The sequence below is a fragment of the Eufriesea mexicana genome, unplaced genomic scaffold (assembly GCF_001483705.2).
Source record: "Eufriesea mexicana isolate 0111107269 unplaced genomic scaffold, ASM148370v2 scaffold265, whole genome shotgun sequence".
Classification (NCBI taxonomy): domain Eukaryota; kingdom Metazoa; phylum Arthropoda; class Insecta; order Hymenoptera; family Apidae; genus Eufriesea; species Eufriesea mexicana.
In genome coordinates this window covers 968,464-984,991 of record NW_016908444.1, presented here as the reverse complement: position 1 = coordinate 984,991, position 16,528 = coordinate 968,464, and the positions used below count along the sequence as shown (strand labels likewise).

At 47.4% G+C, this 16,528-nt stretch overlaps 1 protein-coding gene across 2 annotated transcripts in view; it reads left to right on the top strand.

Annotated features, from left to right (window-relative positions):
- Tpst (tyrosylprotein sulfotransferase) overlaps positions 1–16,528 on the top strand; it is a 179,608-nt gene that overhangs the window by 116,710 nt on the left and 46,370 nt on the right. For both annotated transcript variants that reach the window (XM_017911613.1, XM_017911614.1), the window contains one exon: positions 434–441. The gene's annotated coding sequence lies outside the window, so the exon portion shown is untranslated. The remainder of the gene's footprint in view (positions 1–433; positions 442–16,528) is intronic.

Genomic DNA, 16,528 nt, shown 5'->3' with positions numbered 1-16,528 from the left:
AGTTGATTGATTACGTTATTCTCGATTTTGCAATGCGTCGAAACGTTACTCGCGTCAGGGATAATGAATATTGATGGCGACACTGGTCCAATGGACAACGATGCGTCAATCGTGTCAAAATTATAATTGTGTTTATATCCCGTCGAACATGCTTCGTCGATAATTGCGATTCGCGTAGTCTGCAAATTTTACCATCGTTATACTACCATTTTGTCGGGTAATTTTTAACGAACATAATCTCGCGATAGGGAGAAAGCTGGGTCCAATGGAACAGCGTTTACAACCCGTATCGCGAGATTAAACGCGAATGAAATTATCTCTTTGTCGGGGAATCTGCGCGATAAATCTGGTTATGGTCGTCGTCGGTTTAGTATTCCTTAATGGCGCCCGACTAACCGCGGGAGTAATACGTAAACGTTGCTTTCTGTTACAGATCACGAGGTACGTTGGACCATTTGCTTTTCCACGAGAGTGAGAGAGAGAGAAGTGCACGAAGCTCCAGATTTGTTATTCAATCTACCCCCGGCGTTCGTTAAATCGGTGCAGGTGCTTCTCGAGAGGCTATAAAAATGGTAAAACACTCGTGAGGCAACATAAATTCCCATTTTACGCGTCTGACCGTGTCGACTAGCCGGAGTTCACCGCACGCCAACTTATTCCCCATTTTTCTTAATCCGATTAAAAAATGTTTTACGCGAATTAAACTTACATAAATTCCGAGAAAATGGCTCCTTTAACGACTTCGTTTCTCCAGGGTGATTTAAACTACAAGGAAGCTTGCGCTTTTTCTACATAGAAACGTAGTATTCCCGCAATCGGTTCGCATCGCGATCTTCCTTTAAAGAAGAGAATCGCCGTTTCGCGTTGCGCGCGATCGACCGAATAACTCGAGAAAAATTCCGGAACGGGGAGAAAATAATTTCCTTTTCCTTTCCTTTTTCCCTCCCAGGGAAAACACCATCGGCACTTGTTGAGTTTCGCGACATAATTGGCCGCGCTGTGGCTCCCTGCAACGAAATTTCCCCCGACACGCGGGCATTTTCAAATAAGCGGCCACTCGCGAACACCGAGCCGCGTAACTTTTTTAATAATACTCCGCCAAAATCTCGGGCAAATTGCAATTTCCACCGGTACGTTTTCTGTTCCGCGTTAAAACACCATCGCCGCGAAGGCTGCAAAAATTTGTCTAAAATTATCAAGCACGAGCTTATCGGGCACCCGAACGCGTACCCTTCGACGCTTTGAGAACGTGGGAAAAATTCAGAGCTCGCGGGGAATAAAAATAAAACGCGCGCGGAATAAAAATCGTAGGACAAAAAGCGTTTGCTTGCATTATACCGCGGCGAAGCTGTTCCTCCATTTGCCTGTTACTCCCGGCCCACTTCGTGTTAATATTCATCGTCGGTGATTTATTCCGCGCGAGCGACGAGTGGCCAATCGGTGGCTATCAGGGGCGAGGAAGGTCCGAGGGTGGCGCGCAAAAAGGGGTTAAACGCGCTCGCCGGAAGTCGCGCCTTCGGCCTAGTTTCCGGCTACACGGAGGAACCGTTTCGGGGTCACGGAAGCTTCATCATCCCCGAAGAACTATCGAAGTAACGCTGAATTTCGGAGGAGACTAATTGAAATTCCGCCGCGACTCGTTCCACGCTGAAACTCCGACTCTTCCAACTGTACTGTCTTTGAAGTTTCTTGCTTTTATTCTTTGGTGGCTCGATGTCAGGCGGGTAAAGGGAGACCGGTATACTTTCCAGATGAAAGTGATCGATACCCCGGTATTACGAGCTATTAGAACACCAGCTCCATAGGAACTCCGAGTTTCTTATCGGCTATGTCCCTCTTTACCGTGTACGAAACTTTTCGATTTCTATCCGGATAAGTTTCTCAGGCGAGAACGGTAAATGGTACCAATCGTGGCCATTTTTAGCCCCGGTTTTGAAATTTCTAAATTCGAGGAATGTATGGTAAAAACAATAATGCGATGTAATGGTAGGAAGCTGTATTTTCGCTCTCGCAGTTCCACCCCGGTTTCTTGCGTCGACTTCTCGGGGAGCGGATAACCGGCGCAGATAACGACGTTAAAGACAAGTCTCGAGGATCGAAGCGAGCGACGACAATGGCCGGACGACGTCTGCGGAGGTCTTTAATTACGAACGGAAATGGAACGGAATGAAAAATTCAGTTCGAACCTGGTCACGGGCATGCCCGATGTAATCTCTCCTTCCTTCCGTGTAATCTCGACGCGAGCGTTTATCGCGCGTATAAGAAGATAATGAGCCATAAGTACGACGTAACGTCGGAGAAAGAAAGCGGAAGGATAATTTAGTAATTGCGCGGCCAGCGAGCGTGTAAAAGGTTTCATCGTGCGGCTAATGCTTTAGCAAGGAATATTTCTCGGCTACCCTCGTGTCCCTTTTAACGTTACGTCGTAAATGAAAAGCGGAATGGACAATATTGGAGCGGATTCGCGGAGAAATTATCGCGATAAAGGCGTTGGAAGGATCCACGTTGGCGAAAAAAGCACTCGCGTAGAAACATTCCTGATGGATTTCAGCTTTTCCTCTACTCGATTATTCGAATAATCGCGAGAAATTGAATTGCGCCCGCTCAAAGCATTTTCATCGCATCCATCTTTGAAAAGGGCTGCCTTTGTTAGTTAATAACTGCAAAAATGTTGGTTCGCGCGGACAAGTGTACTCGAGTTCATCGAATTCCCGTGAAAGAAGCGTTGCAGGCTTTCCGAGAGGAGCATTCTGCAGGGAAATTTCCGCGTTTCGAGAAACTCGCAATCTTGCAGCGCTTCGAGTAGTTCGAGAAGCAGCGGCAATCAAGGGTGCACGGCGACGGAACGGGATTGCCATCTGGATCGCCATTTTTTCACGCGATTCCGTGTGCCCGTGATGAGAATAGAACTTTATCACCGACCTCGTCTCTCGTTGGCAATCCGAGAGAGGAACGTTTTCATCCGAGCGATATTAAAGTGCGAGGAAAAAGAAAAGAAGATGTCGCCATCGAATCGCGCGTGGGACAGTGGTATTCTGCGTAAATGAATACGAAAGAGTGGGGTTTAATTTGGAAAAATGCAAACGCGATTTATGCATTTTCGCACTTTCGTCTCGTTGAAGGCAATTCTTTGCCGGACGCGGCATTCGATCGGGAATTTCCAGGGAAATTTAAGTGCGCCACCATTTGCAGCGAACGAGTTCCGCCATGCTTGTATCGCGTCGATATCGGCTAGTTGTCGTCATTCTTTCGTATCGGGTTTTACGCTTGGACGCGCGACTCCGCTCGATCCTCGCGAACGATAAACCAAATTGACTTCGATTTGCAAGCGAAAGATTAAAATAGCGAGCCATCGGCGAGTACAGAGAAGGTCGGGGGCCGGCCAGCAGCGATTCTATCGCAACAATTTATTTATCGTTACATCCTCGTTTCCGATTGACGCGCGGCTGCAATCGACACTACGCGCGATTCATCGAATCGCGATATCGAGGACGATAAAACCGCGCGCCATCGGTTAACGCGATCGCTGGAACAGCGACGTCGCGTCGGCGCCATTGTTGCTTACCGATTTCGCTATAATGCGTCGTAATCCGGAATTTTCCGCGTCCGCGACCACGCTTTATTTATCGCCGCTTTTGCGCTTAAATCGCCATAACGAACCTCCTCGATAATATCCTTCCGGTTCATCGGGCCGAGGCTGCAAGTTAATTCGCGGATCACGCGGAAATTCGCTGGTCTGTCGGCGATGCGAAGCGTGAAAAATTCATGCGAAACGCAAGCTGAAATTTGCATGCGTTTCGCGCCAACTTCCAGCTCCTGCGAGAAGTTTACAATAAACCTGGTCGGTTGAATTCTCTCGACTCTCTCGGAAAATTCACGGAAAGGGGAGCAAAAACTAACCCTCTTTCCTCTATTTTTCTGCGCCAAGGCCGCAATCGAGTTTTCGAAAACGTGCAGCGTCCACGTGCACCCTCGAAAATCAACCCTGCCGACTCTATTCTCCCTTGCATTTTTTCCTCGCTGTTCAATTATCTCTGGAAATGTCGCGGAATATTCGTTGCAGCCGCGATGGTTGCAGCAAGATAGATCGATCGTTTCCGTGAAACTTTTATCACCGACTAGATTCATGCGCTCGCCACGAGATCGCGGTTCAATTTCACGCTGGAATAAGTACTCCTGCGTCGCGAAGGGTTAGCTCGCCACCCCGTCGTCTACAAAGCCCGCGATAACGGGGCTTACGGTCGATAGTGTGGAGAAATTAAACGGGTGTTACCTTAATTCCCCGTGAATTCCGGTTAAACCGATACAACACAGCGGCATCCGTTTGGCAAATTATGGAACGTTCCTTTAACCGCTTCGAGCACGGATGACCGACGCCATGTATATTATCTAGCAACCAGTAATACCGAGAAATTCGTCTGGATCTCGTGCTTCGTCGAGTATAGAATAGAAGATAAAAGTGGCGGCGGTGAAAATAGTGGACCCGGAAGGAGTATTTTCATAGAAGCCCCGTTCGAAACACGCGTCGCGATATTCAGACAGCGATTCGAGGAATGAAATCTCCGATCCTCGATATACGTACATACGGCCGACCTTGCAAAGAAGCATGTTCGAAAAGGCATCCGTGTGTGGACATACCTGGAGAGTGAAAGGACCGAAGCGGACGAGAACTTATTTCCATAGCCATAAGCGAACTGACGGAAGGTATTTCGGAGGAATGGTGGAGAGTTTCAAAGAGAATGCGCGAAGCCAGAGATGGAGGGAACACGAGCTATACTCGGGACGAGGCCAAGATGGATCACCCTGTTTCCTAGTATTTTTATCTCGGCCGCGTCCACGGCTCTATCTTCTACCAATGGGAAACTATTCCTCGCCGGTAATTCGCCGGATGGATAGATGATGCGCTAAAAAGATTCGCGAGCGGAACGAGCCGATAAGAAGCGGCGTCTTGGCGCAATTTCATAGATTCTCTGCTCGAGGGAGACGATTCCGCGTTGCGATACGGTCGCTAGGCGAGCACTGGCTCTCCACCGTCTCCCTTTTCCGGCGAACATTTTTATGAAACGGCGAATCGGTGATCCGTTCAAGACGAAGGTCTTGTCAGGCAACGGTTCCCTCTTCCACGGATGCGTTTCCGGGTGATTCTTATTGGGGAAGCTGCGATGAAAGATGGATGAATTTGGAACGCCAGAGGCGCGGCTCGGAAGAGGGAACACTCGTTCCCAGAGAAGCTTAGCTGCGTTACTTCGCTTGTTACGGTTCAATTTACCTTTCTTACTCCCCGTCGAGAGCTGCGCGCCGGTTTCACACAGATATTTGTCACCGCATCCATCCGTATCCTCCGCGACAAATTTTTCCCCTTTTTCTCGCCGACGTCTTTTCCTCGTTCGTCGAGTGATTAATTTTAATTAATCGCCCCTTGCCGGACAGTCCGCTGTTCCCGACGCGTCCTCCTCCGCGGGATGAACAGGATTATCCGCCGGAGACGTTTCAATTTCACCTGTAGACGTCCTCAAAGCGGCCACGGAAACGCTCGAAATGGTGTTTATCTTTCTTCCAGCTCGCCCAGTCGGAAGACCGGTCAGCTGGCTGTAGGGGCTGTAGCGTCGATGGAGTTGCTAACTTTCTTAATTGCTTGCGAAATCAATCGCCGAGAGCCGATACGAGGAACGACGGTGATCGGTTCCCGTAATATTTCAACCACCGTTCGAAACCCCCTTTATCCGATTTATCCGAGTCTATAGCCGCGTAAAACCCCTCGGACCCGCGTGGTAATCGAATAGAAACGCGAGTTGCCATTGAACTAAAGAACCGACCGATATTCCCACGTGTCTTGCAAACAACCTGATTCCAAACACGGTGGCTCGGTTGATCGCGATGTTTGCGAGAACAGGATCCTCTCGTTCGATACGCTTTAATAATCATCCGATTTTCCAGCGAAGATCGCATTCGACGCGGTTAATTTCCGGCAATGTAATTGCAGTTTGGTCCACTCGGCCACGAGCTTTTGAATAATCGCTTTTGTAATTTAACTGGAAAACACGCGGCGAATTCGATGTTCCCCGGTCGGAAAAATGGACCTACGCGTTTACTCGGAGTTTTCCGCCATTTTCTGCGCGCAAAGGCGAACCTTGGAGCAGCTTTTCGACCGTCGGAATGAAAGAAGACAGCCGCGTTGGTCGTAATAAAAACTTTCCTGATGCTCGCTTCGGGATACGCGGCTGAAAAAATCGACGGCTACAGGGGGAACGGGAAATTCCTATCGGCGAAACTATTTGAACAACCGCTACGATCCTACGGGTAGAACAACAGCGGCGAAAAGGAAAAAATAACAGGGGAAATAAAAAAAAAAAGGAGGGAAAAGGAAGATACCCGAAAGGAAGGAAAAGAATGGACCAATTGCTTGCACTTAAAACGATCGGAGCAACTTGTTTCCGACAGGCAGAAGTTGCTCGCGTGCCGTTGAAAAATATCCGAAAGTTACTCTTCCGGTGCGGTCCGGCTCGGCAGAGAACCGAGCACGAGGTGAATGAATATACGAGCGTTGAAAATACGTCGAAAAGTTTGCCTCGTTTCGTCGGATCCCCACGCCGCCGTGACGATCGATCCATCCCCTGGATGACCGTCCTGTAAACGGAATTAATCGAACTCGCAACTGACCCAAAAGTACCCGTGTAAAATACCGAAATGCGGTAATCGACGGATCGCCGATTCGTGGGTGTGAAGCGATCGCCATTTTTCAAATTAACCTCCTTTCCCGCTTTTTATTCTCTCTCGTTTCTCTTCCCTTTCCCCATTTTTCCTCTGCCTTTTCGGTATTGCGATCCTTTCGCGCGAGACAAAGGTGCTGGCACTGGAATCCCTGACTTTTTGGTGAAGTTTCGCCGGGAAAGAGGTAACGGTTAAATATATCCACGGATAGCGAGAATAGCGTGAATAGCGAGATACTTCGCAATTGCACGGTCAAGTCGTAAAACGATACTCGGTGCTCATCCCTACACCTAGACGAAATCCGACGAATTATCAGATCCAACCGTACAGAACACTGTGCTAGCTTTGAACACTTTGTCGCTGTTAAATTGAATGGAACGGAAGATACGAGGTTTACGGGAACAAGGAGGTTGGACGAGAAAGGTGCGTTAAAGAGGATCGCGGACGGGTTGGTCACAAAGACGGGGGAAAAAGAAGTCGGTATTGCATGGTTAATTGGAACAAATGGCCTCTTAAAAATGGACATTTTACGCGTTGAGATGATCACGAAATGATTGGAATTGGGGAAAAGTCACAGATATTTCCATTTTTTTTTTTTCTTCTTTTTTCTTTTTTTATCGATGGATTTGGAAGCCAGCGAGAGGGGTAGCGAGCGGAACCACGAAGCCAAAGTAATGGAACCAGTCACGATGTAAAACCGATGCGACCGACCGCACGGGCCGAGTATAAAAAATTTCATTTCTCGGGCTGGTTAGGTAGGAGATTGAATGAAATCTGGGCGAGGAGGTTGCAGGCCGGTGGAAAAAGTCGTTGCAGCTGTAGCCGCAAAAGGCGAGAGGGATACACGACAACCGCGGCGGCTTGCATACTCGAGTGGGAAACATAAAGAGGGGGGAAATAATTCTCGCGGGTCGTCGACCAGGAAAAATATTTACGGCTCGGCTGTTCCGTCGACGGGCTGTAAATTTTTTGGCAAGGAGTGCTTTACCTTCTGCACTCGCCTTCCGTTTCTCCGTTTCGCCACTTCTCCTGCCGTGTTTCTCCGTTTAATGTATCGCCGAATAGCCGACACGAGCTACGCAACCCGCGCGGCACCCCCTAAATTGACCGTTTTACGAACTACCGAACCCAACAACAACCGCTACAGATATGCTATCGAACGAAAACACGTTCCACACGCTTTTTGGACCGTTGGCTCCGGGTCTAGCCGCTCAGCCGGTCCCGCGAGATTAAGACGCTGAGATATGCTGGCTGAAAGGCTTGGCAGAGTGGACCAAGGTAATCGCGTTTAACCAAGAAGTCTTATCGCGGCTGGCACACCCTTTGGGTCAACTCGTTCGCCAACCGATCATCTTCCGATTTTCGTGGCTTTTCGATATGTCGTCGAAAATTGAAACATATAAGGGTAGAAGAGGAGGTGGCTGAGTTAAATGATTCTAATTTTCCTACAGTATTTTCGAGTCTCTCGCACAAAACTGTTCTATCCGTTTCTTGGTTTGCCCTTTTTAACACTAGATTTACGAAACCCGTGAATTTGACGGAAGGGTTGCTCCAATTATACGGTGATAACAGATTTAGTTAACTTATATCAAGACTGTTAACCCTTTGCACTCGAGAGGTGAGCTTCAGTCACCATTTCATGAAATTTGGAAGATCGATATTAATTAATATATCAAATTTAATGTAATGTAACAGTGTGCGAGGTATCGAAATGAAATAATTCTACAATTCAGTTATTATACAATTCCTTATTTACTGCTCAAAAAAGTATCGTCAGTTTTTTAGTAGAGAATCATTGAATTTCTACTCTTCTCTAGCCAAAAAATCGTCGAGTGCAAAGGGTTAATATAATATATAATTGTTTTTAAATTAAATTAATCGTTAAAAAACAGGCACGTGGTTTCCTTTATCTGTCAATTTGTTCTCTAGCCAAAAAATCGTCGAGTGCAAAGGGTTAATATAATATATAATTGTTTTTAAATTAAATTAATCGTTAAAAAGCAGGCACGTGGTTTCCTTTACCTATCAATTTTACAGGTGTCTTTAGAAATAGGTATACAGATAGCGTCCGTAAATCTAGTGTTAAAGGTGGACTTCCTCTATTTCGTCTATTCGCGAATCAAGCGGATCGCAACTTCGTTTGAGACTCCAATTATCGTTGCTGCGTGCAGTACACTCACGACGCCATAATGGTAACCGGAGGTAGCTTGCTCTTAGACATGAAGGTCTACCTTAGTTTTCCAGATACTCCGAAGACGGTGAATTAATTCTATTAACTCGTGCCACTCGTCATTGTGAAATTGTACCTAACGCGAAGAGCTTATCGAATATTCTACCCTACACAGGGGGTTGTTTCGAGGATCGAATACTGCAGTGTTTCCAGGACAGGTCTCACGCGATTATTACTCGTCGTCTAATTTAACACCAGATTATTTATCATAAACGGATAACTAAAATTAACCCCCTTACCGATGCACAATTTTTCACGGTCAAATCGTGGCGCAAGGGGTTGAAGGATTTGCGAAATTCTTGCATCGAGGAAGATCTGAACGAGATTACCTCGGAAAGAGTACATCGAACGGTTAGTCTACTTTCCTACACCGACTGCCATATCAGTAGACGCGGAGTGGCTTTCTGAAAAGTCGTATTGCCCGCAGCATGATCGCCCGTGATGCTAACTTACTCTGCCAATGGAAGATAGACTAGTCCCGATGGAACTCGGGTATACCTCGGCATCGTACTTTCCTCGCGACTTTCTAGCGTGCAACGCGATATTTATCGATACTTATCTCGTGTACTATCGGAGTACTAAAGCAGATTAACATCCTCCGCGTGTATGCACAGGATGCACGGGATTCCGACGGAATAGACTTCATCCTGGCAGGCTCCTTTCTCGAGACCTCGTTACGAAATTACCCTGATACTCGCTACGACGCGCAACTGAAAACCCGAGTATTACCATCAAGGTAATCCCGCATTACGATGCTCGTGAATTTTTAGCCACGTCTTGGTACGCAGCGAAGCTCCTAAGAGAGCATCGTAAGCATCACGTGCCTGCGAAATTCTATTCCTCGGGTCATACCTAATTCACGATTTCCCTAGGTCGAAGGAAGAGAGAACGGAGAATCGTGTCACGCCGACTCGCCTCTGTTCCCTGTTTTTACCCGTTTATCGCCGTGTGCCTGGAAAAAATGCAGGCCACGGTGCAGCGTCGTCGCAGGCCTCGCTGCATCCGCGCACTCGATTTTTACGGGCACTCTTCCCTCCATTCTGCTCGACGTCGCGACAATTTTTACGATTCACCGGCCGAAAGGGACTGGGCTCGAAATTTCGCTCTGTCCCCGTTCCATAGTGCAAATTTACTATACCCAGCTAGCTTGCACCCCGAGCAGTCGTCATTTATCGGTACATTGGGTGAGCTTCCGAAAAATCGAGCCAATTGTTTATCCACGATATACTGTCTACCGTATCGCGTGCAACCCCTATTTATCCGTAGACCGGAAGAAAGTAGAAATTCGGTAAAAATTAAGGCAGTCGTAAATCTACGATACTATCTACTATACTACGTGCAGTAGTCGTTTATCGGCGCGGCAGAAGGAAGTGGGATTTCGATAAAAATTGAATTACCTGTGAACCTGCGATCCTATCTACTTTACGGCGAACAGTCATCGTTTATTCGTTAGCTGGAAGAAAATGGAATTCGATGAAAATTTCGTCCCCTACTTTTTTCCGATTTCCAATACGAACCAAACACTTCGCGATCATCACCGTGCGACGAAGATTAACCTGATGTTCTTAATAATAAACGTCGGAATATCGAAGCAGGAGGTAAAAGATTTTAGACAAAGGTGTCGAGGGACCTTATCCCTGTTAATTTTGAACGAAGAACTTTGGATAAACCGAAAACAACGATGTTTAACATCCATTGCCGACAGCTAGCTATCCTCGACGAAACTCTGGAAATAATACCGCCAGCGGCAGCAGAGGCGGAAAGGAACGATGAAAACTGCGGCTGGCGACAGAGATTTTATTAAATCCTCCGCTATGAAATATACAGAGAATATGTAAATACAGGTTCTTGGCTGGACGAATGAATAACGCGTGGTAACGGCCGCTTAACCGTTACACTCTTGTCGCGACTTCCATAAACACCTTTCCACCGTTCCTCTCAACGACTCTAACTTACGCATTTTACGACTCCCATTTGTCCGCGAGGTAACACCTCGAGGGAGCCAACCCCTCGAGATGTTGATAGCTAGCTCTCTTTCCGTAACTCGATTTCCTCATCCGGCAACGAACGTGGAACGCTCGTGCCATATTCCCGTGTTCGCCGTCTACGTCTCTGGTTCTCGCTTCAGCGACGTAGCATAATTACGCTATGCCGGGTTTATCGCGATCCCCGGATCGATGACGAAATACCACGGGAAGAGATCGGTTCTTCGCGTTCGTTGAACGCCGATCGCGAGTATACGCGAAACGAATAGCGAAGACGAATAGCTCGAGGTAACGATTTATCGGGTGAAATATGTCTCGATCATCGGGATTCGGGACCGGGTCTCGCGAAGGTTGGAAATATCGTAGCTTTCGCGGATTCCACGCCTGCCTATTGCGTCTCGAATTCCTCTCGAAACTGCACTTGTTCGCGACGGATCGAGCGCGTGTACCAGATCCGTATCAGATTCGTGCCTACATAAATACGATGGATACGCGGTTCCTCGCTTGCTTTTATTCTTCTGCACCCGACTATCTGGCATGTACGCCTGCCGAGATGTTCCCTCGAGATCGTCGACACGTGACGGGTGTCTGGAACGAGGTGTAAAGTTCCCGGATCGACGAAGATTCTCGTGTTGCACCCTGTCGTGGGGTTGTAAGGTTAATATGGAAGACAGTGGTAACGATTAGAATTTCTTGCGCTCAGAATCCTCGCGCTATGGATTATTTTCTGAGGAATAAATTAGAAAATGTACGAATAATTTCGTATTTGGATGATATTGCGAAGGATTTACGATGGAAATGGGATCAGAGGCTCTGAAATAGCTCCGCGATTATCCTTCGTTCGCTGAAACAATGTTCCTCGTGACAGTACGTTACCACAGCACGATTTAAAAATAATAGCGCGTTTCCCCAATCGTAGCTGGGAAATTGCACGCCGAGAAATTGACGAGAGACCAACGGGAGTCCTAAATATACGATGAGTTTCTTCCACGACTAGACATTTCTTGGAAGAAACTGAGGAACGTACACGGGAAGGTCTACGTGTATTTACGTGCACACGCGTGTCTTTCTGTTCCCCGTTCTCCGACCGTTATCGATGCTCGTCTGGAATTGTTCCGGAATTGCTCTCGCGTAACGTGTACTTCCATAGTGGAACACATCAAAGGGATTTCGAGCACAAAAGACGAACAAGAAGTCGGAAAAGTACTGCAGTTCCAAAAAGTGATTTTCGAAACAGTTCGCATTGGAAAACTTTGAACCTCTGAGAGTAACCACCATAACCTTAAATCTCGCGCGAAACGTTAAATATTTAAAAAAATTGGTATTATACTGTAGAATTCCGAAAACGGGTTTTATTGTGTCTTTAACCTACAGAAATAATGTGGATCTATTCCTTCTTTTATCGAAGGAATATCGGGTCTGCGCGAACGGTTTGAGACACCGAAAACGGACGGAATAGTATAAACAGAATAAAAAGAACACTTACCTTGGAAGCTAATTCAACGCAGGGAAATAGCACTACACGTAACTATAACACACGATAAACACGCTTTTACGTTCTCTGATACCGAACCGGAGTCACGCCCGTGCCGGTCACACTCTATCTGTTTACACGAGGATTCTTCAAGGCCTCACTCAAGACTCTGCCCGAGTCGTCGAAGGTCCCGTCTGTATACCCCCCGCAGAGCCCTATGACGTGCTTCCCTCGATCGCTAATTGGCTGATACGACTCAGCCGACTAGCGATTTGCTCCCATGGGAGTGACGTCACTTTTTGGTTTCGTGATTTGCCTTTGTAAGAATCCTGTCACGTTGTCGATCCGTGATTCGCTCCACGTGACGATTACGATTTCGTTGATCTACGTTTCTTTGTTGCTGTTGATCTACCATTTAAAAGTAGTCTTCACAACAGTGTAGGTCAGTGTTCGATTTGTTTTTCTAAAAAGAGATCTCGAATCAGATGGCATTGTGCAATACTTAATACTGCAGAGACTTTGGTTGATGGTAAATAATAGTACTACTATTTATCGATTAAAATTAATAATACTGGATTAACAATGTGTAGTGACGATTAAGCATACGAATATAGATATATCAACTACAACTAAGACTACAACTCGATTCTACAACACAATTACAACTCAGCCTGTTTCAACTAAAATACAACTAAACAACTAATAACTCCTCTCTACACAACTCTATTCTGATCACTTCTAAGACTCCTTCCCAAAAACTGTTCACTAACCACTTTTGCCTTCTTTTATATCTTCCCCAAAAGCCTCCCCCAACATGACCAAATATGGTTATGCTAAGGGCCTGACGCATCGCCAGGCTTTTTCCGACCGACCTGGCCCTCGAACCCTCGGTGACTTTCTAAGCTAAAGTTACCTACCTATGCACGAGGTGGAAATCCTGCGATACTACAATACAGATACGTATTTTTTCCTACTTTCCAAGATTTTTCCCAGTCACGTCTAATCGCGGATCAGCTTTTATGACGGCATTCCGCGCGCGCTAGACACGTAGGAGCGAAGGCCAAAATTAGGCGGCCCGATTGCTCGCCAAGAACGGAATCTCTCGGCGTGTTTAATTTTAGGAGTTTCGGGAACGCGCGCGTCCTCGATATCCGCTTTCGAAGTCGAGTACTCCTCGCGTGGCAGCCTGGAACCGATTGAATTTCATCCCTTTCTTCTTTCCCGTCGACGAGCCTACCCTTTCCTCCGGAATCTCGCGATTATTCGTCAGGTCGAAGATGAAATGTGGCCGAGCTGGGCGTTCCGTCGTTGATTAATTACCCCTGTTCCGAGAGTAACGGCTGGCCAAGAAAAAGCTCCGGGGAGATAAGACACCGACGGAAACTATACGTTCCGACCTTCTTCCTCGCGCTTTTTACCGTCCCCGGACGAATGTCGAAAGGATATTAGGAACGCGGGAGGACATCTTGCCGAATCTTTCTCGTCTTCTTCTTATCGTCTCGGGGGAAAAGAAAAATTAAAGTCGAGCTCGCCGTCGTGACCCTCGAGATCCGACCTTCTCCGTGACCTATGAAATTTTTACCACCCCCCAATCCGGATAGCGAATTTCCCGCACGCGGAATAACAAATGGCCGGGTTATTGAATGAGTGACGAGGAAACTCGCGGTTTACTCCACGAAACTTTACTACCCCCCATAGACTCGAAGACGAGTAGCGTCGCGGACGGATAAGGAAACCCGCGAGGAGGATACAAAGAAAGGGGTTAAAAGCGTTCGCGTTTGGATACGAGTCGCCGGAAGTACGGAGAACTTGCTCGGACTTCCAGGCTCGATTAACATTTTCACTCACCGCTGGCGAGTAATTAGGACACCTTCGCGGGACCTAACAATACCCGAAGAGTTACCCGTAGACGTATTTCCTGATTAACGAAGCATATTTCCTCAGAGGGGCGATGAGGGAGAATTGCTGAATAAAGCACGGGATAATATTCGAGATTCACGATCAGGCGAAGAATATTCCTAAGAAAGGAGAAGGTAAAAGTCGAAATAAGAAACGATTTTCCAGCGGAGTAAACGATTTACGAGGCTGCGGATTCTCGCGAAAGCGCAGGGGTGGTTTATCCGCTAGGGTAGATTCGCGAAACTGCGTCGATTCCAAAGGTCCGAGCGAGACTCCATTCTAAATATTCTATATTTGCGTTTCCGTGTTTTTTCGTACTCGTGTTTCGCGTAATAATTACGGAACCTTGGATCCATTACAGGAAGCTCGCGAAGAAAGCAATAAGCTTCGTTCCGCGCAATACTTCATTCGAACCGGACCGTTTGTTCCCTTTGCCAGCAATCTTTTTCATAGTTGATGAACGGTATATAGCCGATGTTTACGCGATATTAAATTTTTCAACGTTTGTTCCCGGCCGATTGCAGCAACGAGATTTGCAATTTCAATTTCGAGTTGGCGCTGTATAATACCCGTGAATAAACAGGAAGCGAGGGAGAATCAGGCTGCCATTTTTCACAGGAACGTCGATGAAGGCCACGACACGGGATCCTAGGTAGTGGAACCCGACGCTTCGCCGTGCCGTGGCGTACAAGCGGAAAGGGCAAAAACAATAGACCGTCTGGAGCACGCGGCAGGATTTATGCCAGGCCTCCGTTGAAAATTTCCACCCCTTCCGCCAGATATTAACACTTGTCATCTGCACTCCGCGGCGCTGGCAAGGAAACATAGCCCGCTGGCCGTTTTCGACTTTGACGAAGCTGGCCCGATTCGTCAGATGTACCCCGGTGCCCTGTCCTCGTTGGACACCGACTCTCTTGGCCATCGATCCGTTCGTTAATCCACCGCGATATCGCCTACCGGGATCGCGCGTGTCATATTTCCCGGATTAATTCTCCACGGTTCTGTATTGCTTTTCGACCATTTCGGACGGATATGTACACCGAATTCGAACGGTTTTGCGTATGAGATAAAATGGCACGCGAAACTGTGCGAAACTGCACGATACGCGGCCCGTTTCAGGGAGAAAAATGGCGGAAGATACCACCCGGGATCCCGATGAAAACGAAAACGATAATAATCCTGTTTATACGGAGAATAAACGGGGGTAAGCAGGGAATGGGATATTGTTCATGGGCACAAGGCCATTCTAATTGCCGCGGCTTTGTTCGCAATCGCGGGGGTCGCGAGTCAAGCTTCGTTAATTAGTTAGCGTTCGATCGATCTCGCGTACCGGCCGGCAAACACTCTGCGTTAAAACATTGTTTACTTCGAACAATAATGCGCCGCGGTAAACGCCCCTGTGAAATGATATTTGCCGCGTTTGCACGATTGTTGATATTCATTGGTTAATTAAACCATTACGCGGACCAATTTCCAATTCCCGCGACGAGGATGAGCCAGCCGAGGGGTGGATGCGCCGCGTGCTTCCCTCTCGGATTCGTATCTTAAAATGGTTACCTTTTATCCTTTGATTATGCATTAATCGAGTACTAATCTGGGTATTTTACAGCGATTATCGAGACAAGTCCCATGAACGATTAGCTAATAGTCGGAACGGATGATTATTTATAATCGATTGCACGCAATTTACCTCGTTTCTTTTGATAAATTCCTCGGGTCCATGAAAACTCCGTTCGATCTTTAGGTGAGTTTTTATCCGGTTCACCGATGCTTTCGTCGCGTGACATCGTCCATTCGTACCGGAGCCTGCGATGCTATCAGCGACGCCGCGAGTTCGCGCGTGCATTATGCAGGGTGGGCCGTAAAAGCGAGCGAGAATTAAGCGGAAACCGGATGAGGTAAAAGCGAAACCCATCGTCGCGGACCTGCGCTGACGAGGTCGCTTTTATACGCGAGATGGTGCCAGACACGCGACGCTCCGACGCAAAGGTTCCATATCGCGATCAGCCCGAAATGTAAATTTCCCGCTATTCCTATAATTCCGACGCGACATTTCGCCCTTTTGACACCATCTGGCTGTCGCTGCAGCCATCGGGGGGCGCGCGACGGAAAATTCGTTTGCCGGCAGGCTCTCGAATAAACGTCATCCGCGTGTTCTTTCTTTGAAGTGTTTCGGCCGAAGGGTGGAGCCAGACGTATTTTCCGCTAAAATTCGCTCGCAAGTTCCGT